This window comes from Epinephelus lanceolatus, chromosome 9 (genome assembly GCF_041903045.1).
Source record: "Epinephelus lanceolatus isolate andai-2023 chromosome 9, ASM4190304v1, whole genome shotgun sequence".
In the NCBI taxonomy this organism is placed as follows: Eukaryota; Metazoa; Chordata; class Actinopteri; order Perciformes; family Serranidae; genus Epinephelus; species Epinephelus lanceolatus.
In genome coordinates, this window is record NC_135742.1 from 13869478 (window position 1) to 13895299 (window position 25822).

The window sequence follows — 25822 nt, forward strand, 5'->3', positions numbered from 1 at the left end:
ACTTTTCTACATGTGATTATTTTTTTTGATGTCTTTTCCAACAAATGTTTTAAGCAATAAAGTGTCTTGAACATCTTAAAACCACATATTTACACCTGAATTTGTTGTATGGCTTTGCTGACTCGCACTGTATGGAAATATGTCAAAAGAAGGCAGAGGACGATACAAGGCAACAGAATGAAAGTTATATTCAATGTATAGGATGCAGAGGAGACACCTGCACACCAATGCAGCTGAGCTGGACAGACACAAAAAAGGTTCAAAGGCTTATTTATTTAGGACATCCGTGCACAAAAATAAGGGTACTCAAAGTGCAAAAAATAATAAAATGTGAATGAAAACAGCAGCAAAGGTTTTAGTCCTTTACTATCATAAGTGCTCCTTTCTTGGTTGTCCATTGTACCCACGCAAGATAAAGGTTTTTGTTGCCCTATGTAGGTGCAGTTTCTCAGCAGCCCTAAGATATTGTACCATATTAAACATATAGGCCTATGGCTTTTTTTTTTTTTACAGAAAATAATATATTCTGATGTAACCCCTTTGTAATCACCAACATTTTGATTTGTAACTGCATTTAATTCCATTTTTTTTTTCTCAGTAACTATAACAGTTTACAGCCTTATTTTGGAAATCTACTATTAGACCAAGTTTACAAGCCTGGCTTTCTGGACTGTCACTCTGTCACCCTTGAAAAACCTTTATGATTAAGGGTAAATACTCTACTAGGCTACAGAGGCCTACTAGTCTTAACTTCTTGAATGCAGCATAATTATGTACATTTTCTTTACTCTTTCTTTCCCATAGACTGTCAATACTTGTGTAGGTAGCATTTCTGATTACTTATTTTGAACCTTGGAATAGTACTCATTGTATTGCCCTGTCGTAGCAGTTGATATTAAGGCGATGCCTTACTGTGAATGTTCTGTTTCGTATCCCTTGTTTTTTTTTGTTTAAGTATATTAAAATCCAATAAACACAGTTGTTTAAAAATAAAGTAACAGTCTACAGGTACATTTACACATGTAAATATTTGCTCCCCAACACTGGGTGTTCCAGACACAATGCTTTGTCCTGTGGTTGAAACCAAGTGAGGGGGCTCATTGATACCACTTAACCAAATATAGTATGTTTCCATTATGTTTTTATGGAGGGGGATTTGAACCCCCTCTGTTTACTATTTCCCTTGTGTGCACACTCACTCATGCTTTATCCATCTCTCCATCCCCTTCTCTTCTGTTATATATACACAAAACCACTTCACTCATTGCAAAATATTATTTCAGTGCAGAGTTGCCATCAGATATCAAAAAGAATTGTATATGCATGCATAATGTTGTAGCTTTATGGGGTATACAAACTGATAACAAGATTAAAATGGAAGAAAAATTGCAGAAACTGCCTCTGACTGTCAGACCACCCACCTGCGTCTCTGTACTGTATATTCATCATCCTGTGTAGCAGTGGTTAATCAGTAGGTCGCGGATACAGAGCTGCAGTGGCTCCAGTGTCATTTTGGACCATTAGCAGCTCACAGGTGGGTTCATAAATCATCTAGATTGTGTTTGCACAGCTGGTCGCAGCCCTCCGCTCTCCTCACCCCAACATCCGCCACTGTATCAGTTTCAAACAGGCAAATATTTGTAATCACGTTGGATGACTTGTTGCTTTGTTTCATTGTGTGATTGATGGGAGAAGTGTGGGTCGGCCTTTGGGGGGCGACTGAAAAACAGGAATAGGAGTCCCAAACTACTGTACTTTAACTACCATGCATTTATTTACCAAGGAAAAATGACCTTTATGATTAGCTCGCCTCCATTTAAAATACAGTGATGTTCATGCATCCTGAAGGACTCTTTTCCCCTCTTGCAGACTTTGTATGAGAAACCACCAGGGGCGTAAATACAGACAATGCAGGCAGGGTGGTTGCACTGGGGCCCATAGAGAGAGTGGGCCTTCCAATTATATGTGTGGCAGAAAACAGGCCCTTGTGAGTAATTTGGATTGCTACCTTAGAAATATGACTGTGTTCAAAGAAAAACTCCATCTGCCATTTGCTATATGTGCCTTTGAAAAGAAAACACCATCTCCATTGTGTTTTTCTTTTCTGTTTTTTTTTGTAAAATAGCCAGTAATATATCCCTACACTCCATAAACTATACATACACTGTAAAAAACTTCACAAATAAATGAATAATCCCTTATTTTTGTTGGTATTTTTGTCATGAGCAATGGTGATTTGTCAGTAATATGTATGTTGGTGTTATCCAGTGTCAAGTCTCTATTTGATCATGTGATAAGATTATACAGTGGCTAGTGTAGGCATAACTCATAACTAGTGTACCATCATAACAGTGTGCACTGGGGCCCGTTGTAATGACCTTACGCCACTGGATACCACAGTGTAAAGTCCAACACCACAAGGACGAGCAACAGTGTCTGAGGACTGCTGAACACGTGACCAACACACATAAAAGGTTTACATTTATAAGTCACTTTATGTGATTTTTTTATCACACGAGGTAATGGGTGATTTTTTTTTTTACTGTTTCTCTTTATTTTTGTCACACTTACTTGGCACCAAAAGAAACGTACAATACAATAACAATATACACACATGATCGATTATAGATGGATTTTTTTTTTTTTAATATAAAAAGTGGCCTTCTATTTGTGGTGTTCATTATAATTTTTTGGCCTTGTGCAAGATTTTGAACACTCAACACTGCTTAATTTCTAATTGAATATTGATCATTTTGCTACGTAAGCTACGAACTATCTTAAGCTATGAACTATCTTGGACAATGTCTCACACCCACTCCACCATGTGCTGGTCAGGCACAAGAGTACTTTCAGTGGGAGGCTCATACCACCAAGATGTACCACTGAGCGCCACAGGAAATCATTCCTGCCTGTGGCCATCAAACTGTACAACTCCTCCTTCTGAGTGGCCCTGAGACTTTTTCACACACACTGCAATAATCAAATGTAACTTGTACAATAACCCCATTCACCCTGACTGTATATATTCTGTTTGTGTAAATAATCTTGTTCAGTTTACAATATATATATATATGTATATATATAAATATTTATTTACGTTTATGTTTGTTAATAATTCCTGTTTATTTAACTATATATTTGTAAATACTATTGTTTAAATTTCTTATATTTTCACATATCTTTTCTTTCTTGCAAGGAGCACCTGTAACATAAATAATTTCCTCTCGGGGATCACTAAAGTATTTCTGATTCTGATTCTGATTATCATTCTGATTTTGTCATAAGGATTGCTGTACATCTATTATACTGATCTGTTCTGTATACACATCTATTGCACTTCTCTCTGTCCTGGAAGAGGGATCCCTTCTCAGTTGCACTGCCTGAGGTTTCTACCATTTTTTCCCTGTTAAAGTTTTTTTTGGGGGGAGTTTTTCCTTTTCCACTGTGAGGGTCCAAGGCCAGAGGGATGTCATATGCTGTAAAGCCCTGTGAGGCAAATTGTGATTTGTGTTATTGGGCTTTATAATAAAATTGAATTGAAGTGAACTGAATCTACAGCAGTAATATTAGCTTCATACCCATTTTAATGAATTGTATAAATGTGTTAGATTTTCTTAAATTTTCCCGGCAAAATGCACCATAGTTGAAGAATGACCCATATCTTGTTTTATCTTTTTACTTTGCCTTACCCACTTTATCTAAATTCTAACTCTGATTGATTGTACTCCTGTCTCAGCCACCCATAAGTTACACTTCATATTTTTGTCTTAAAGATTTGATGTTTTATTGTTTTTTTGTACTTGTTCTGAAAGAGAAATAACAAAATGGACTTCAACATTTAATATTCAACATTCAGCTTTTATTAAAATGTACAGAGCACCATTAGCTGTTACCCAGGTGGAGCAGGAGCTGGCACTGATGACACATGACAAACTCGAGTCACTGCAACGTAAATCCAACGCACCCTTTCACCTTTGCATGGCGGACCACTTGAGCTCTCAGTGGCGCTGCTCCCATCGCTGCTGTGTTGCACGTTTGCAAACTTTGTTGTGCTACAAACAAGTCGCAGTAAGTTGCACTTTATTAGCCTTCAAACAGTCCTGTGTGTTATGGAAGGATCTGTGGGGAAATAACGCATTTGCATCGTGTGTCCTGCTCTGTTTGTTAGCTCTGCATCGTGTCTTCACCTGCACAGGTGCACTGAAAGCCTTGGACCTCCTGTTGAGATGCGGCTGCTTTACTCCACCAAGGTAAGACTTTGCTGCTCTTGTGTTGATGTGCAAATTGTGAGTTTGTCTTGGCTCTGCTCAGTCAGCCTTTGTAGCATGACAGTGTTTGTAAGCTGTGAGGCTGTTGATGCTGTTGGCTGTTGTGATGCTGTGTGAAGATTTGTGTTCAGTGTCTGCTGCTTTTATGCTGCTGCCTGTGTGCTGCATTGTCTTTATCTGTGCTGAGTTTATCTTGTGGCTACAATTGTTTTTACTGTGGTTGTTGTTTGGCAAAGTTTGATGCTTTCCTGGTATTGGTTTGTTGTTTGATGGCTGTTGGAGTTTGGCTTTGTTTTGGTGTTATTTACTGTCTGTCCCAGCAAACCTCTGTCTCCATACTCATTTAGGTCTCCACTTTTGGTTTTATGAATGTGAATTTTTACTGCACATAATTTATTCCTTGCAATATTGTCCTTAAGGGACACTGAACGTGAAATTCAGTCTAGCACACACTGGATGGTTAGACACATTTACACTGTGTGAAGTCAACACACTCATATATTAACTGATACTCTAAGCATCAGAAAAATATTTCAACGCTGATCTTCTGCTCTATGGTTAACACATTCAGACACTCTTATGTATATATTCATGTACTGATTTTCATCTGCAGCTTACCATGCTACAAGACTATACATTGGAAGACATTACCTGCTACAAGCTATGGTTTCATGTGAGTTTAAATGTGCGTTTATAATAATTTGCTGCATACAGGATGTATTTTGGCCTGCTGCTGTGCATTTACCTTAAAATGTTTTGCTTTGTGTCTTAGTTTTTATTGGGGGAGATTATTATCTCTGATTATCTGATGCTCTCATCTAGTTTTTTGCTTGTGGTGAAGTCAGAGTCTTTGGTTGGCAAATAACATCTCTGCACATATTCTGTCTTAACATCATAAATTCATTCTACATGAGCTGGCATACTAAACTGTAACATAATGGAAGCATCTGTGTGTCACCCAAAGGTACCTAAAGTAATGTTTAAAGCTATATTTGGGTTTCTGGCCTGCAGCCATCTTGGCAGTAACTGGAGCCGTATTTGCAGATTAGAGGTGACAGCAGTGATAGGCTGAGATGATTTTTGCACAGTTTTGGATGAAGTGAAGTCAGGGTTTAAAAACATACGGTGTTGTGATAAAGAATCATCAAGTTGATATTTTATTACTACTATTTTAGAGAACTTTGAGCGCTTGAGTGAGAGGAGTTGTAGAGCCAGCCGTCATTAGTAGTTTTGCATCTTTGCTTTTGGTCCATGATAGTGTCGGCCACATTACTTGCCAAATTGCTAAATTGCAGTCATTTTTTTCCTCCATATCTTTTTTTTATATATATATTTTTTAAGCTTGTCTTCACTCATTTTTGTGCCTTTGACAGAGCATGCATGAACAGATGGTTTGGGAGTAATATATAATTATTTTTCTAGTAACAAATGTAGAAAGAAAAACATACTCTGTATTTTCTCCTCTCTTGTTCTTGTTATTGGTGTTATAGTTTACCTCTTTTAAAAGTTTGTTGCTTTAACTTATCATTGTGAGGTAAATGGCTATAGAATAATGACACCATCTGCATTTAGACTGGTTCCTTTTAAGCTTTGCCTCCACTGTATCTTCCACCGGGTACGATCTCTCGAGAAAATGAAAGCTCGATATTCGGCACAGAGGAAGTGCGTCTGCTAATGTGCATCCAAAACAGGAAGAGGATAGTACTTTACTTTTCCCCAGTGACTATCAGTTGCTTGACTCCATGTAGGTTCTGTGCTATCACAAATGACAGACATTGGACAAACCAAAGTAAGTGTGGAAAACAAAATACTGTCCCGTGTTGCTGGTAGTTGCAGGGCTCTGAGGAAAATGAAAAGCGACCCTACTGTCTTTGCCATAATACCACTAATACCACTTGGACACTAGGGGTGGAAAGTTGCCTTTTCCCACTTTAATTACGCCGTGAGATGGAAACAAAAAGTAGCAACATCATTAGGCATTACAAAGATGCCAGATATTATTTGCTGACTATTATTAATTTGCTGACTCAGTGCTAGAAAGCTGCAAACGCTTCGCAGTAATCACACTAAGGATCTAACCAGTTGGAGTCTGACTGTCTGGTTCCACAGTGATGACTGATATGAAAAGCTTGAGTTATAATCCCTTACGGCTGACAGTTTCAGTTAGGGTAGAGTAATGTGGAGAGAATCAAATATCACACATTTTGGACCAAATATGTTGATATTGCAACAATATTAGAGGGTTAACAATTTATCATCAGTAATACAGATGACTAAGTGGGTAAAGGCAAATAATAGAAGAGCTTTAACAGCCTGGTCAGCTCAGAAAATTACACCACTTTACTATAATGCAGCCTTAAAAACCAGACAGAAACCAGACAACACCTACAATATCCAAAATCTAAGATGACATGTAGTCTCATATCACAATATTGATATAATATCGATATATTGCCCTAATTTTGAGCCTGAAACACAGCAACTGAGCCTTAATTTTTCTGCAGCATAGAGAAAATGCTTCAGTTTAGTCAGAACTCAGTGGCATTTTCTGTAACAGATGTTTTTGAAACAAGCCAAACAAATACAAAACTGAATGAAAGTTTATTTACATATTTGCACAATAATAGGAAAATACAAAATATATACAATAGAAGTCATTTCATTCCCCGAAAGGCTTACTCGAAGCCCTTCTTTATTTAAATAATAATAAATGAATAAATACCTTTTGATAGTAATAATAAAATATAATAATTATTTTTATTGTTGTTACATCATTTATTGAGACAAAACGAAATAAGCAACAAACAGAACAGCATAGCACAAGAAATATCTATTTACACACAAGAAAACAAACCATAGTAAAAAAAAAATATAAATAAATAAAAAGAATAAAAATAAACCTAAAAAGAAGTTAATAATAACCAGTGGGAGAAGCAGAACCCAAAAGATTCAAGATGAAATGAGAATTTTTTTTAGTGTGACCTAAAAGCTGGCCTGGAAGATAATGCTTTAAGGGACTTATTCAATGAATTCCATAACTGTGGATCTCTACATATGAAAAAAAAAAACATCAAAAACTTTTGCGTAGTTGAATGAAGGTGAATGTCTGATAAAATTCTTGAACCTGATTTCTTTTACTCTTTTTATTTTTCTATGTTATTTTAATCTCTAATGCTTTTAAATTATTTATTTTTTAAATCTTTATGCGTTTTATTATTATTACATTTCTAAATCTTAATTTATTTATTTATTAATTTATTATTAATATTATTTTAATCTTTAAATCTTTATTTTTTCCCTAAATCCTTAAAATTTTATGCATTTTATCATTATTGTATCTCATACTTGTTTTATCTTATCATATTGCCTTTTAGTCTTTTAGTTTTTAGCTCCAGTGTTTCCTCATGGGGGGCCTCCACACTGGGAGGTGTGTCCGGTCTGCCCGCGGGGACGTCGACTGGAGATCCCTCAGGTCCGGAGGACTGGGGGGCTCTGCACCATGTGTGGAGTCTACCCCGGTCTGTCTGGGTCGGGGTGGTCTCTGTGGCGGCGCTCGCTGTGGCCGTAGGCTGTGGCACCTCTCAGTGTGGATGAGCTCCCCATAGGTGGTTCTTTCCTCACCTGGTGTGTGTGTGTGTGTGTGGGAGGGGCAGGTTTTCAATATGTATGTAGTATTTTTGTTGTATGTTTTTATTTTGTGAAGCACTTTGTGCTGCATTTTCAATGTACTATGAAAAGTGCTATACAAATAAAGTCTGATTTGATTTGATTAAAATGAAAAAAAAAAATATATATAAAATGTATCAGGAAGATCTTGCCATTCATGTATTTAAAACATGTAACATTTAAAACATGTAAAACATTTACCTTGTAGACAGCGATGAATAAATGTGATGTGAATGTAATCATAGAGGTCTGTGGATTCCTGGATTCATCCCCTAATTCTCAGGAATCGTAACAGGTCAGAAAACCTGACTCCTTGGCCTCAACATTAGTCTCTCTGTCTTATTTCTCATTAAGCTCAGCAGGGTGGAGCAGCCCGTCACTGCCTTTATTTCCTGGCTGACATTTTGCTTTTCAGCAAATCATTTTTTGCAGTTAACACTGTGGAAATTGGATTGGACAGCGGTCAGGACTGGAAGCCGAGTTGTTCTCTCATGCTGGTGCCAGCAGAGCTCTGTTAAACACCATAGGAATAAACTCACACAAACACTCACACACCCACACCCGTACACACACACATACACATGTGCTCACACACACACACACACACACACTGCAGAGCTTCAGTTTCATAAAAGAGGTCAGTTTCAGTGGGAATTTCCCTCTCTACATCATACTTTCCAACAAGGCTAGTGGGTCAAAAATGGACACATAAAAAGATAAAAAGGATTCTGTATATTTAACCAAATTACATAAAAGCTTAAATGGATTTGTGATGAAACCCCGAGCTCAAAAACCATGTCTGTGGAATCCATCATGGTTTTCACAAGCTTTCCCTGGCGATTAGTATTGGCTGGAGCGTTGGCGTGCACTGCAAATCAAATCCATATTCATTCTGGCCCGACACGCTTGTGTGCTCACCCAAAGTGTCTCAGTCGCTAACCCCGTGATTTTTAAACATTTATCTCACCACAGTGGCCAAATCAAAGGCTTGGGAAAAGGGAACAAATTAACAGAAAGGTATTTAGCTTTTCTAAGAGACCTAATTTTGAAAACCGCAGTATTCATAAAGCCACAGCACATAATTATGTTTTTATAGCTGTATAAACTATAATGTTACCTTGTAATTTCATGGTTACGAACGTAGCAATTTCGAGACCCCAGTTTTGCTTTGGGTTTGTTTGTTTGCGTTTTTGCGTAAGAAGTTATGCTTGTTTTTAAAAAACGGCTCTAATTTTCACAGGATGTGGGATTTTTTTTTGTAGAAAAATCTGAAAAGCACATGAATCTGGAGCGACAGGTGTGCAGTGAATGCTGACAGGATGTTAAATGACTCATAAGCCTGAAAGTATTGATCACAAACTGTTGGCTGTAGAATATTCTCAACTAGTGCTGTATTTAGTTTGTGCTAAAGCAAAAGGTTTCACTCTAACAGGCACCATAAATGCTTGTCCCATTGTTTGAGGGAGAAAATGTGCTCGACTTAATCTTGAGTCACAGGCATCATTTTAGCCACAATAAAACAGCTCTACATGTTCTGCCTGAGGCCTGTTGTGGCTGAGTGATTGTGTATTTTTCATAATGTTGAACAAAAATGCATTAGAGTTATTACTGGCAGGTATGATGACATAAACTGGCAGGTATGATGACATAAACTAAGTGGCCACTTTATTAGGTGGGCCATCACCTGTCTAGTGCAACTCAACTGTTAAGGACATAACTTCTGTCTTTATGAAGCAGATAATTTTCAGTTTTTGGTGAGATTGTCAGAAATGTGGTGTACATTAAATTATATTAACCTCATAGTTTAAAGCGGTGTTGTACTGGACTACCATACATTGTATTGAGAGGTGTTCCTAATGTTTGTCCTTGCCATTTATATGAACATAAGGGTGCAGAATGTTATTAACACGGAAAGTAAATTGTAAATCTGAGCTAGCCCCTTGAAACACCAAATTCACACAGTAACACAAACAAACAAACTAACTGGTCAATGCAGTGATACACCAGCAGCTCCCATGCTCAGCGAGGTAAAATTACTGCTTTGAAGAGAGTGAAGATAAGTTTCACTGTCTATTCAGTTCCCTGTCGGAAAGGACTGTCTGTTTGGGAAGTAATGGGGACGCCAGTGGATAAATGAGACTTGAATTATACTGCAGTGAGTTGTGTGAGAGTTTGTATGTTTTGCTATAATATGGCTGTTGTTAGACGTGGTCCCCTTTGACTTGAATTCATCAAGAATTCTCTCTGTTATTGGTTTCTTTGTTCACCGTGGAGGCATGCAAGAAGTTTTCTTCGCAAATTCAATGTAAGATGTGATAAGTAACTAATATACTAATGTTTATTTGGAAGGTGAAGTATTCGTTTTTATATTAGGTCACCATTTATTTAGGACAAAATTAATTTAGAGGATTTTTGCATCAATGTTATGGAGGATATTGATTTTTCAGGTGTTAAATTCACTGGCAGACATTCACATGTGGTTATTTTAACTATAAATATTTTGTTTATTATAAGTGATATCATTATATGAAATTGCATGCAGCAACACAGAAGACTTAATCCATATCGCTAACCACCATTTTCCCAATTCATAGATAAATAATTTGCTCTATGGCATTTCAGAAAATACTGAAAAAAATTCACTATTATGTCTTTGAGCCAAAGATGATGTCGTCAGATGTCATGTTTTATCCAGTTATTATTTCAAGACTCCAGGATATTCAATTAATCCAGGACAAGAAAAAACATTTCCCTGTAGATAATTAGGAACTATTTAGTCTGTAGTCTGTAGTCCATTAGTCTGTAGTTTTACCGGGGGAAAAAAGGCCTAAAAGTTTATTTGATTATCACAATTGCTGCTAAGTAATTTTTCTGTCTATCGACTCATCAATTAATTAATTACTTGTTGCAGAAAAGCAATCCAGTCCTCACATCTGATAAACTAGAACCACTAAATGTTGGGGAGTTTTGTTTGATACATTATTTGCACAAAATTAATAATCAGTAACAACTGTAAGTTAATTATTCACCTAATAATTTCTGCATGAAGTTTCTCCTTATTGTGCAATGTGACCCAGCAATTAAAAACATATAAATTTGTATCGATTAGACCCGCAACAATTGTCAATTAATCAACTGGTTGATTGATGGAAAAGATTTGGCAACCATTTTGATGGAGTATTTGGATTGTGGACTGTTTAAAGACATCATCTTGACTCTGGGGAACTATGATGGACATTTTTGACCATTGTCTAGGGGTGGGGAAAAATCGATACAGCATAATATCATGATAATTTGTGTGGCAATATTGTATCGTCACACAGGGCCAAGTATGTTTTTTTTTTTAATTATATAAATTATTAATAAGACAAATACAAGTTAAGCTTAAGGTACCCTACTAGAACAATATAATCATATGCTTTTTTCAGTCCACTTGAAGTGAGCTGAACAAACTGAAAACTTCATCTTATTAGATAAAACAGGTGTTGACATAGTTTTCCTTTGAGGACATAATTTACATCTGCAACATATTTAAAATTGCAATAATATTGTATTGTGACTGAAGTAGGGCCTCTGGTGATTCCCACGCCTCTTCTTGTCTGATGTTTTTATTGACTAAACAACTGATTAATTCCAATTGTATAATGAAAATAATCATTAGTTGCACTTGCAACCCTAATATACATAATAGTGTATATGTCTGTTGTCTGCTACATTTTATATGGTTCCATATCATTAAATGTTGAACTGAGATGCTCTAAAGAAACTTTTCATATGTCCAACCTTATGTAACAGTTAAACTTCTGCAGCAGATGAAGGACAGGCACTTACGAGCAAGAAGATGACTCATGCATTGTCGCAGTTGTTTTCAGCAGGTGCGGGTACATTTTCTCAAACATCGCAGTATATTACTTAAAATGTGAAGGACAAACAATGTGCTCTCACACCATTTCTGCTGCTAGCCACTATTTTTCACTCCTTCATCTCCTATTTCTTACACATGCACGAATCTGTGTGACTTTCTTAGCTGTCCACTCTTTAAATATCAAATGTCCTTTCTATCTGCTTTAGTCAGTGGGGTTATGCATAGATGTAATTTTCTCCAAACTGCTCACAGAAGATTGACTTCAGTCTATTTCTTGGTCCACTTTACAGACTTACACGCTCTCGGCTTTAAACTGATGCTGCCACGTGATCAGCACAACAAGCTTTTGTTCCCATAAACTTACAGCCAAACAATTAAAAGCAAGGCCATATTTCTATTACAATACTCCCATGAGCTCACAATGATATTTTAAGAGCTCTGAGAGGGGAATTTTCCGGAAACTTCTGAGTGAAAAGTAGAGAGGGGATCTGATTGTTTCAAGGTGACATGAGGTAATGGCTGAAAAGATGACTTTTTAGGAAGGAAGCGACCGCTGTTCTGATCACAGTTGGACAGTTATTCCACCATCAGGGAGCCAAGAAGGAGCAGATACATTAGAGCTGTGTAATGGCAGCATTACCTCCTTACACTCAGACTCCACCGGTTCCCTTTTAGCCATGGGAGACAAATGCTCTAGTTTCAACCTGGCAGTCTGAGCTCTAACATAAATAATGGCCTTTAAGTGCAGCTCAGTTGTTATAATAACTTGAATGCAGTGAGAACATGTTTTTCTTTCTTTTTTTTTTTTAACAGAAATAATGGTGGAAAAGAGCTTTAAAACCTGGGTAGGTGGTAGTGTCGCTGCAGAGAGGAGAGGAGAGTAGAGGAAGCATTAACCAGCCAGCTGTTGAAGTATGAAACTGTCTGTGCCATCAAACATTTGAATATTTAAATTTAATTTGTGGGTGTGTGGAGCAACAGATTGTCCTTTGCTGTCAGGTAGGCACAGTCATAGAGAAGCAATGCTCGTGGCTGTACATTAATTAATGTGCACGCATGTCTTTACATCATTTCATGTAGTGTGTGTTACAAAGATTTGTGCATCGACAGAAAATCAATCTGTCACACTGCATCCACTTTTCTCACTGTCTGATGTGATTTGAAGTGTTTAATGTGGTTATGTTGTCTGGTTAAATGTTGTTTTGTATTTATGTGCGTGTGTGAAACAGTTGATGTCTCAAGATGCAAGCCAAAGTTCCAGATTTCTTTTGACAGTTAAGTTAAAGCAAATCAAATTAAAACCTGCAACATTTTTGGTAAATGATGAATCGATATGAGTCACTTTGAACGAAAAATGCCCATTAAGTGAATATCTTTAGGTTTTTCGACTGTTTCTCTGTCAGAAAAGACACCTGAGAAAGTTACTTTGGGCTTCAGGAAATTATAGTGGCCATTTTTCCCCTTTTATCAATTAAACAGTTCATCACTGAATCAATAAAATAGTCAATAGATCGATCAGTGATAAAAATGGTAAGTTGAAGCCCTTCATTTTATAACAAACTCTATTTTGACGTACCTGCTTATGGCCATCTGGGGGCGCCAGTTTACTGGTGGATTAGGCCAAGACTGCCTCACCCTGAAATCTCAAGTTCCCCTCTACCACCTGATGAGAGGTGGTCACAGCACAAGTTTGTCAACAGGATCAGGATTTAAACCCAGACACAAATTAAATACAGATTTTATATAAAAAAAAAATCCCAAAGAGTTATTGCAGCTTGTACAGTTTTGTATATCCGAGCCAAACAAAGCTTGTATGCATGATTTTAGTGACTGCATAATGCACGGCACTTACTAAATCAAAAAGTGCAGATTTGAGTGAAAACGTGTTATTCTTGGCGTTTGATGTGAGTCTGTATCAGTTGCCTGGCTGTGCTGTCACCAGCAGATAGTGTTAAAGCAGCTGTGGGAAAACAGAGGAGAGCCGGAGAGGTCGTAAATCTTCCTCAGCTCACAATAGCGTTGGCTCACTGACCGAGTGACACGACTTCAAAGAGAACCCCTGTCTTCAAATGAACTTGTTGCCTTAACTGATACAGGTTTAGCTTGGCCAGCTGTTTCAACAGCGTGTGTGTGTGTGTGTGTGTGTGTGTGTGTGTGTGTGTATGTGTGTGACATTAGTGGGCCACCAACCAGGAGCAATGACCGACACCTTTTGGATGAAGTTTTGGTGTGTGTGTCACTCTGGGATATTAGTTTTAAAGGACCATACCTGTGCAGTTTGTTGTCCATTTGCTACAAATCGTGTATTTTACATTAATTCGTGTTCATTTTCCAAACGCCTGCTAGTATACCAAGCCTAAAAATATACCTTCCAGGAAGCCACAGTTTCCCTCCATGTTCTTTACATAAGGTTAATGTTATAGGCCTATCCATATTGATATTTGAGACAAGATATCATCTTAGATTTTAGATATTATAATATCATAAGTGTTGTCTTTTCCTGGTTTTAAAGGCTGCATTACAGTAAAGTGACATAATTTTCTGAACTGACCAGACAGTTCTAGCTGTTCTGTTATATACCTATACCCACTTAGTCATTGCGATGACGAAGAATGAGATAATTGATGAATAATCATTAGTAATGTGGATATAATGACTAAGTGGGTGAAGGCAAAAAACAGAACAGCAAGAACAATCATGTAAATTAACAAAAAATGGCATCTTTACTGTAATGCAGCCTTAAAACCAGGAAAAGACAGCACTTTTAATATTGCAATATCTAAAATCTAAGATAAAATCTACTCTCATATCCCGATATTAATATAATATTGATATATTGCCTCAGCCCTAGTGAAATTACTTTGTGAAAGCACCAGTAGTCAACCCTACCCAGTACTGTTGCAATATTAATATCCAGGTATTTGGTGAAAAAATATTGTGAAATTTGATTTTCTCCCAGATCGCCCAGTCCTAATTTTTATCTTCAATATGAAAATCAACTTACTTTCGAGTAGGGCTGCACCAATAAGTTGATTAATTGATTAATTGATGGACAGGAGATTAATCATTGGCTATTTTAATTATTCAGTAATGATTTTAGTCATTTTCTTAAGCAAAAATAGAAAAACAATTTGGCGGTACCAGCTCATCAAATATGGTGATATATTCCTTTTCTGTATGCTATAAAATAGGAAATTCAGGGGTGTCGGTGGATTAGTGGATAGAGCAGGCGCCCCATATACAAGGTCGTTACCGCAGCAGCCCAGGTTCGACTCCAGCCTGTGGCCCTTTGCTGCATGTCACTCTCTCTCTCTCTCTGTCTCTCTCTCCCTTTCACACTTGACTGTCCTATTGATAAAAGGCAAAATGCCCCCCAGAAATCTTTAAAATAGGAAATTGATTATTATAAGTTGGACGCCACTCTCTGGACTGTGGGAAAAGATCATAGGCAGTAGCCTAAACAATTAATCAATTAACGGAGATAACAATCAGCAGATTATATATCCAAAAACTGAAGACTTGAGATGTTACTGTTGCTGTTTATATCATTCGTGCATTTATTGTTGTCAAAGTTCATCTCCTACTTACTTTGGCAAAACATCACCAGCAATTTGAAGTATATGTGATTTGCAGTAAACCCATATTAAAGGCAAAATACTGCTTGAAACTTACAGTTCTCAGACACAACCCAAATTTAGAATCCCAGAACGCAGAACAGTAAAAATCTATAAAATATATAATAAAATGTGTTGATGGGAGCATTTTTTTTACCACTTTGTCTCCAAGTGAGTCACACCCATTGGAAAAACACAAAATAATATCTAAAAAAGGCTGCACCATGAGTTCTGACATCTCATGACAGACTGCGATTGACCTCGGCAGGGAAAAGTTGTAGCTGTAAAACATGCAGGAGTTTGGTCCAGTTTGAGAATCTAAGCCGAATCATTCTGAACAGAAATGTTTGAAACAGGCATTTTCTCAAGAAACTATGTAAAAGGATACTTCTTAAAAAATTATAGGCGATGCTGCCAAAGGATACAGTTGCTGAATAAAATAGATCCCTTTGGTTTTCAATACTGACACAAGAATTTGGGAAACAATTTTTCTTTTTTAAAATGCATGATATTGCAGTTTTTGGAATAAGACTGTTCTGCATTATTTCAAGAAACAAACGAAGCTGTTTGCAATTACAAGAAAAAAAAGGCCCCACCCTTGTGGCCACAGATTGAAATGAGTATTAGCATCTGATGTTTGTGTTTGTTAATGTTTCTCCAAAGGGATGTATCACTTTGACAAATGTTCAGTCTGACTTCTACTTGTTTGTGAAAGCAGTCCAGACTGATCATGTGTTGTGGGGCCTGCAGGGTGTCTGAGCATTCCAGTAACAGCAATGTCCTTCCAATATCTTTCTGGTATTACTCTTTCTTTATGGGATCTGTTTCTGTGTTAACTTTGATCCCTCTGCTTTACCATCGGTCTTTCACCCACCCACTCTCGTCTCACCTCTCTCCTCCCTTCTCCTCCCTTCTTTCTCTCTCCCTCTCTTCCCATCTCTCGTGTTGGTTGTCTTTCCGTGTCAGAGACTAAGCAAACAGAGTCGTGTGTGAGCAGCCTCATAACTCCACGTTCCTGGGAGACTGGGAGCTCTCAGACGAGCGCAGCTGTGTCTTCATTTGTCGACCATGTTCGGCATTCTCCAGATATCTCCAGGAGGCTCCTGGGCTTTTTCTGTGTTCTGGTTTGACCTTGTGCCCGGTGGAAGGCTGAGTGGAAGGGAAGCGAAGTGGGACACATTTTCAGGTGCAGGTACAAGGTAGATAGAAACATAGGATCCATGACTCAAGAAAAGTTGGGTAGACACACAGTAGGGCTGGGCAGCGCCAGATGTAAACATTAATGGCGTCCTCCTCGGCTGAGCTGTAACGTTACCTAGCTCAGCAATGCTATGTGAGCTAGCAGTAGATGCACTCTTCCTTATGCATGGTGATATGTTTGGCAGTTGTAGTTTGGTAGAAATAAAATGGTTCCGACATAAAACTGCCCACAACAAGGTCGTTGGATTATCTTGAGTATGTGGGTCATGATTTCTGGAAAGAGACATTGTTGTTGAGGTTTTCAAATGTATTTTTTGGCACTTTGAGCACCACAAGCCGAGTGCCGTCTCGTTCCATTATTTGAGAGAAGGCAGACATCTCTATGGCTGATATCTCCAACACTCAGCAGCTCACACTAAAATAATCCAGATAGATAAATAGCACTACACATTAGAGGAAAAATATGTAATTTTTATTTTGGGCTGAACTGTCTCTTTTACCTGATAAGGGCTGCAACTAACTAACAATTTGTTGATTATCGATTGATCGTTTGGCCTATAAAGTGTCAGAAAACGATAAAAATGCCCTTCGCAGTTTCCAAGAACCCAGGGTGACATCTTCTCATGTATTGTTTTGTTAATTTGGTATCAAGGGGCACCAAGAAAACCATCAAATCTTTATATTTGAGAAGATGAAACCAATGAATTGTTGATGTTTTTGCTTTAAAATGACTGCAGCAAGAGACAAATCAGCTATCAAAAATGATTAAATGATCAAAAAAGATTATTAAAATAGTTGCAGATCAGTTTTCTGTTGATGGATACATTGATTAATTGACCATTTTAGCTCTTAAAGTGATTAAATTCTTTTTAATGTAATATATTCTACTGTAATGCATTACACGGACAAAACTTTCACATGTAAAACAATCTGTAATGAGTGAATGTTTTGCGTTTTTGCTCGAAAGTTAAACTCAACTTGACAGACTAATCAATTAATCCACCATTTGTTCAGCTCTAATTGAATTACTGGCCCACTGGAGGTTGCAGCCCGAACAGCAGGAGAGCAAGAGAGAGATGATAGGGAGGCTGAGTGGTTGCAACAATTTGGTACTCAGAAAAAAGGAAGATGAAAGAAGAGGAAATGCAAGGCGATAGGGCAGAGAGCAAACGGTGTGTGTGAGTTTGAGAAAGAGTGTGTGAAGCAGAATGAGAGAGAAAGTGAGCAGACCTGTCCAGACCGGTCTCATGGCTAACACAGATATCAGCAGGAGGCCAGCATGTGTTTTCTTCAGCTTGGCCAGAGGAGGTTTGCACTCCCCCCTCTGTCTCCTCCTTCCCTTTCCTTCGCCTCCCCTACTTGCAGTCCCCTTGACCCCTCTGCTCCTTTACCATGCAGGCGTGAATCATCAGACACGCACACATCTCTATCTACGCTCCTTCTCTATTCACTCTTCTCCTCTGTCTTTCTGTGTCTTCCTTTTCAGTCCTTTCTTCAGTGTCTCAGGATCAGCATCTCTCTTTCTCTCACTCCCTCTCTCTGTCTTTATAACTCATCTGTTTCTCGCTGCATCTGGCAAACATGAGCTGTGGAAAGACAACAGACGAGTAATGGGAGAAGTGTGTGGGCGAGCGTGTGTGTGTATGTTGTGTGGGGGCGGCTGTGCACATCTGCATGTGTGCACATATGCACAGATGACAAAGGCAACTGTGCGTCTTCGTCGACCAAATCCCATCTGAAAGTATTTTCATACGAGCTTTTGGTTCTGTACCGACACCCACAAAACCACTGACACTTGAGTCGCTAAGCTGTCCAACACGGACTGCTGAAATTTCTCAATATGCACCAATATATCATAATATCATGAACTTAACTGCATTTCAAATGCTGGCAAAGAAGCCTGGTGGTTGGAGAATCAGCTCTGTAATGTGGTGGTCGCAGATTTGATCTCCTTTACAGCAAGTGTACTCATCTGTGTCGACAACAACTGGACAGACTCATACATGAAAGAATGGTTGATTTGTCAGGGGGCTGCGACACGTTTGGTAGCAGCCCCAATGAGTCAGACTGGTTTATAGGTAGTTATTGTCCGTGCAGACTGTGCTTGGCTTAGATTAGGTTTGTATGTTTGTCCCTTATGTTTATTGGGTTTAATTAAGAATGAACTCTGATGGTTGGTTTTGTATCCGGCTCCCGCTCAGCAAAATACCAGGATTTAAGCTCCAGCACTGGTGAATCTTTTATCAAACTATTTATCTGCCCTTAATCTTTTTTTTTTTTTATATGTCCTTTGTTGTGCTGCTCATCTCATTTTCAGGTTGCAGGCACAGGTTGTGAACATTGCGATTAGACATCTTTGAATTCTACTTACTTAAGTGACGTGCAAATATTGAAAAGTAAAGCTAATAAGACTCTAAGGCAGGGGTCGGCAACCTTTACTATCAAAAAAACAAATCGCTCTGGAGCAGCTAAACATATTTGAGCCTCATAATAAAGGTAACACAGCCTTTTAAGATGAGTTCAGCCTATCAACATTACTAATAGATCTAAATGAGCATTCATTCATGTGTTTTACCATAGCGTAGCTATCCTGCAATGGGCTATTTATGATTATTTGGTACTTTAACTTTGCAACGTTGCTGATGGAAGCAAACAAATTTGTCCATGCACTATTAAATTCTCTATTTTCCCCTGAGACCTTTCCTTTTTTGGATTTGGAATCCACAGCTAGCCTCAAGCTAGACTCAAGACTTCTGTAGCTAGTGATGTTTTTAGAGTAGAAGGCACCAAGCTATAAACATGTGACGCACATTTTAGTTGACAAAATGTTAAAACCCCTTTTTTAATCGGTATATAGGCTATGAATTTTACATTTGGAGAATGTAAGAATCACTTTAGGCTTACAACAATAAATGAAAATTAGAATGTAGAAAAAAACTTGATAAATGCTATCTAACCCAACCTAATGGCAGAATGAATGTTGGCATTGTATGTTTCTACAAACATTTGTTACATTTGCATTATTATATATTGGATATGTTGAAACTTTACGTTTCAACAACACTATGGTTAGGTTTAGGCACAAAACCCACTTTGTTATGGTTAGAAAAAGATATTTTTTTAGCTTACAACACCTGCTTTTTGTGGCACTATCCTGGCTTGAAATCAATCCCAAAAAGCCACTCTAAATGCAGCGATCATTTGCTAGAAGACAACCAGTTTTATTTTTTTTTTGGTGTTGAACAGTGCTCTACAATGGTCTGCAGCATGGCAAGCATCTTGCTCCACCTCCAGTTGACAAAGTCAGCTTATAAACTACGTCACTTTAGAAATGCTGATATGTTATGTATGAAACGTGCAAATGTGTTGTATTTGTGGTTTGCGGAAACGTACAATGTCAACATTTTCTTCAGATGAATGGGCTGATTGGACCCCATGCATCCAGGTGGTGCACTGATACGTATTTGTAACTCTAATTATAGAAAGTCAACATTGCTCTATCAATTTTTTTTTTTACTTTATGTATAGCAAATTGTTAATTTCCCATCATTTCTGCCAGTTATTTTTAGCACTAGCTTGCAACTTAGTATACTAAAAAGAATACAAATTTGTTGAAATACAGATATATTCAACTTTTAGAGTCCATTGTCATTGTTAGAGCATCCCTTGTATGAAATATGAAACTTCAAGTACCATCATACCCACACTGCATCCTCTAGATGTGGCTTATCAGACCACTGCGACAGGTACAAACTGTGGAGACCATCACGAAATGAGTGAATTATGTTCAGTATAATAACGTGACACTCAGCTCCAAACTCACATTTGCGCTTTGATTCTGGCTGAGATTAACATATAAGATGTCATGACCAGAGCTGCAATAAATCTCTTGCATTATTGATCAAGCTACAGATTATTTTCTTGAATAATTAATACATCATATCAGAAACAGCAAAACAAATGCCCATCACAGCAGAGACAGCAGTCCAAAAGTCAAAAGATATTAAGATTATCACAGAAGACAAAAAAGCCCCCAGCAAATATTCACATTTTAAATTTGAAAGCAGTATTTTTTTTTTTTTTTTTTAAGATTATTTTTTGTGGGCTTTTGCCTTTAATGGATAGGAGAGTGTGTGAAATGGGGAGACAGAGAGAGAGAGAGCGGGGACTGACACGCAGCAAAGGGTCGCAGGCCAGACTCGAACCCCCGACCGCTGCAGCGAGGCAGTGCCTCTGTACATGGGGCGCCGACACTATCCACTACGCTACCGACGCCCCAGTATTTTTTTTATTTTTAACAGTCGTTGCAGAATAATTTAAAAATGACCTCTTGTGTTAAAGTCATTATGGGTAAATAATAATAGAATTAGTCCAGTAAAGAATAGAATTAGCTTTGTAAAAGCCAAATGACATACTACTGATATGTTGTGAATTTAGTCAAGCTTGGGGTCATGAGACCTCAATCAGCCATTAAGTATTTGTGAATAATGTTAACTGAAGTGAGTATTGACAGATGACATTTGGAAAGCAAATGTGTTTCAAAACGGACGCTTTGAAATAAATTCCTTCATGTGTCGTGCTGTAGTGTGAGTGAGTAAAATGGATGTCGTGTGATTTCTGACGCTTTATTGTTAAACTCTTGACACAGTGACTTAAGCAGAATCATATGAAGTGCCAGGTTGCATAAGAGAGTGTTCAACTCCTGTACTTTGCATATTAACCTTCCATGGCCATGTGCTGCTAATGAATGGTGGGTTTATGGTTCAGACCAGGCAGATGCCAAGTTCTGGATGTGCAGAGCCTGCCAGTGACCATCCGTTCCACAGTTTAACTGTGCTGCGAGTAATATGACGACCTGATGGTCTAATTCGCTAAGAAGTAACATCTGTCAAGCTAAAACATAGTCTGAAGTGTAAACAGATGAAGGTTGTATTGGTTTCTTTTGGAGGCTGTTTGGTGGTTTGTACTTTCAGCACACCTACAAAACAGCGCAACCCACCGACCACATCTCCTCCATCTCTGGCCTCACTTTGCCTGAGGTTTCCCCTTGAAGTACCTTTGCTAGCACCTTGCAAGCCGCAAAACACTAACTGACTTGGGGAAGTGACAAATTGAGGGGTTTTGGCAGTCTGCTGGCGGTGAAACATGCTTGTTTACATGGGAGGATCCCACAGAACCACAGACATGTCTCCGACAGCCAATAAGAGAGGAAGAGAGGAGGGCATGAAGGGAGAGCTGCATGGAGAATGGAGGCGGGAGAAAGTGCAGGGAGAGGGAAAGTTGCAATGGAAAGTGTCTCTGCCAAGACATTATTGTGCAGGTATAACACAGAAGCACACGTGCATGTCCATATGTATTAACCAAATATGTACAGTGTTAGTAGCCTAACTTGTGTAGACATTCACTATTACTTTCATTCTCAGCCTTGCTCGAGGCATGCCTCAGCATGCTGACAACAGACTAGGATGGTGAACATGGTCAACATTACAGCTGCTAAACATCAGCATGTGAGCATTGTTAGCATGCAGACTAAGTACAGCCTCGAAGAGGTGCTAGCATGACTTTATACTCTTGAGTCTTTTACACATCATTGGCATTTTTCCATGCAATTTATCTGCATGTCAGTGGAGTGCTACATTAGTGAGTCCTAAAACAGAAAATGAGTTAGCATTTTAGCACTCCTGGTTCCCTTGTCTCAAAATCACTAGGTTTTTTGTTGGAAGCCTGAAATTAGATCTGTAGTTAACAAGGTGCAAGAGACTTTCATGTTTTGTTCTACAACATAAAATACATCAGTAAATACCTTTTTGTGTGTCTTAAAAAAGGCGGTTGCTAACAAGTGGCTAAATGAGGTTAGAGAGCGTCATCATGCCAAACATGCCTTTACATCCTAGTCATGTGATTGTAGTGTAGTTTGTTTATAGCCTAGCGTTATCTTTTTACCTCTGGTGATTGCATTTATGTTTCAATAATAAAAGTGATGTTACTTCGTGAAGATTATGTTGCTGAGCAACATTTATTTTCTGCAATAATCCAAAATCCAGTGGAAAAAATTCCATCCGCTTTTTTGGCTAAGTAACCAGGGAGGTGCTAACTAACATCAGCCTGAAAAACGTCATTGCTGTAGTTATATATTTTTTCAAACTGTGTACAAAAAAGCGAAGACATGTTTTTTCGGAAGTCAGTTTTTCTAAACTTTTCGCACCACAGTTGAAAGCAACAGCCAATTACGTTGTGTGGAATGGACTTAAGGTCACAACGTCACGACAGTAGTGGATCTGTTGCATATTCGCATTACTGCTGGTAGTATTAGTATTGATGCAGGCGCGTTTTTGCATTTTCATGTCATTTATTTGTAACAGCCCGTGTGTAAAGGCTTTTAGTTTTATTAATTGGGTTTACTGATTAAAGCCATGCTGAATGCTGTTCTTCTTCCATCAGCAGCCTGCTGACCACATAAGTCGACTGTGCAGGCTGCTTATTACGACCCATACCTGCGTTTATTGTAAGGCGGTGCCCTCTAGTGACTATGGTAATTATTACAGGGGCAATGTAACATGGAAAGCGACAAAATCTGTGTAATGGATTGTGCAGGAGACCGGTGTTTGTGTCCCGAAGACACAATGACTTCTTTTTATAACAATGTAGCCATGTATGCTAATATGTGTAGCATGTTGTGCTAGTGACGTGCGTGACCTATGTCACATGACATAGGACACATTATGTTATTGACAAAAGTTCTTATTTAATGTCAAATCATTATGTTTTTCTTAAACCCAACCACACGTTTGCTGCCTAAAGTTAACCAGATAGTTTTGCAGCAGAGCTGTGACTGTTTCATTGTGTTAAGGACATGTTTAAAACTGTGACCGTTTGAATTGTAGGCCTTTACATATGTCGTTTTGAAAGTCAGCAGGAGTTGACCTGTTCTGTTGTTGAGATATGAGAGAGCATTGTCCATCAGACTTTAACTTTTTATGGCTTTTAAACCAGACCTCTTCAAACCAATAAATTACTGAAAGCCATTGTCTTCAGTCAGTGTGTTGGGCTGCCTGTGGAGCGGGGCTCAGATTCCCTGGCCAAGACAAAACTTTAAGACGCTCTGACAGAAACGTCTGAGAGAGGAGAAACCCTATCCTGCACATGTCATTGTAATTCAGGAATATTATATGATTTAGAGGGTGGAGAGCAAAGGGCTATGGAAACAGAGAACTCAGTGGCAGGGCACACAAAGGACGTCTGTTCTTTCACAATGGAAACCTTGTTGGCATTTTCTTAGTGCCTTGGAGAAAACTAAAGAATAAACAACAGTTTGCTGTCCCCCGTCCCTGACGCGATTGTATCTCTGACAGTCCTTTCCAAATGGAAATAGGGCGGATTTAAATTCATCCGAGACAAATCTCAGCTTGATGCATTATTGAATTTATTCCGTCAACAGCTCTGTATGGTTTCATTGTGAAATTGAGGGCTAAGATCCACTAAAATCACCACAAGTGTTGACTAAAGCTTGAGTGCAGCTATAAAAAACAACAGAGTGGTGAAGCCCAAATCAGTTTACGAGATATCTAAATGTAATTTTCAGAGTCTCACTGCTCTGTCTCCACTTCTCCATCCCTTTTCTTTCAGTAATAGAAATCCCTTTGCCCTACAGAAAGGTGTCCAGGTCCGCAAGAAGGATAATGGACCCTTTGTATCTTCTCAAAGTTAAAGCTTACAGCCAAGTTAAGGAGCTGGACTGTGTTTAGGTCTGTGCAATGAGGTAAAAGGACCTTTAGATTAAAACAGAGCTCAAAGGACAGTGAATATTAGACTTGCTGCACTGCAAAAAAACAAACAATGAAACAAGGGTTTTTCTTTAGAAAAATGGAATTGACGAGATGTCATTTGACACCCTTTGAAGAGCTTTGTCCTGTTTGCTCGTACTCCATTCCCTCTACATTTTTCAGTTTTCATCAATTTCTCATTCAAATAAATTAAATTAGAAAAACCAGAGCAAGTTGCTGAATTTGTTTAGTTGAGAGAACATGCACAAATTAATAACTAGAATTATGGGTTTCTGTATTTAATTAGGCATAATTGACAAAGTAACAGTGAATGCTGCCGAATATTGTGTTTGGAAGTGCTTGTAATTCTTGGTTGCAGTCTGCTGTAGTAAACATTCACTACTCCACATTATTCCTTCTGCCAGAGGCAAGTGAAGAGTTTCATTTGTGCAAAGCTCCATAGGATATGAATTAGATGAGATGGAAAATGTATAAAAGATGCACATGAGATTCCCCAGGTTGTTTGTTTTTTTTTTTTTTGGGGGGGGGGGGGGGGGGATCAGGTCTGTTATGAACTGATACTGTAAGAGTCCACTGCTTTGCCTGATCATTTATCATCTTTTGAACAGAACAAAAGAAAACAAGAGCAATATGTTAAACAGCTGGACAAGCCAAACTTCTCTTAGCGAAGGCAACGAGTTCATTTGAAGACGGGGGTTCTCTTTGAAGAAGTGTCACTCAGCAAACAACAAGTGAGCCGAGGAGGATTTATGACTTCTGCAGATCACCTCTGCTTCCCCACAGCTGCTCTCACACACTCTGCTGGTGACACCCCACTAAAAGCCAGGGAGAGCTGCCACACATCAACAAAACAATTAGCATCTTCAAACGTTAGAAACTTTGTGGCATTAAAGAAGCATGGAGTAACTGAAAAATTAAACTTTATTATGGAGGGACTGTTGCCACATTTCCATGTGCAGTTTTCAGAGCTGATCATGAAAATGCTTTAAGAGGATTCACACATTTCATTTCATATAACAGGGTGACATAACTGTTCTTCCCTCTTTTTTTTAGAATCTTGTTACCCCTCATAGACTGTATAAAGATAATAGTAGCCACCATGACATCACCGGCTGGTTTGTAGTACCCATTTTAAAGCCTAGAGTTTGGCGTTATGGCCATCGGCATTTTGGATTTTTAGAGCCAGAAATTACCATATTTGGACGAGAGGTTAGAGCTGTGAAGGAGCGAGGGGTGCATTCATAAGCCCCTTTTACACTGTCAGATGTTTGGCGAATGTTGTGCTGTTTTGCAGGCAAGCTGTGAGCGTTTAGACACACAGAGCCAGATTGGCGAGTTGATCCGAGGTGCCCAATTTTCCGCCGCGTAGGGGTAGACATATTGGCGGAACCTTTTTGGTTTAAAAAGAACGAGGTGCCCTTCCGC

At 38.5% G+C, this 25822-nt stretch overlaps 1 long non-coding RNA gene across 1 annotated transcript in view; it reads left to right on the forward strand.

The window, feature by feature from the left end:
• The first annotated feature begins 3909 nt into the window (after nucleotides 1-3909).
• The window catches only part of LOC117252487 (uncharacterized), a 184754-nt gene continuing 162841 nt past the window's right edge, over nucleotides 3910-25822 (forward strand). Inside the window, exons 1-2 of the long non-coding RNA XR_004501331.2 lie at nucleotides 3910-4068; nucleotides 4169-4250. This is a non-coding gene — a long non-coding RNA (uncharacterized LOC117252487). The remainder of the gene's footprint in view (nucleotides 4069-4168; nucleotides 4251-25822) is intronic.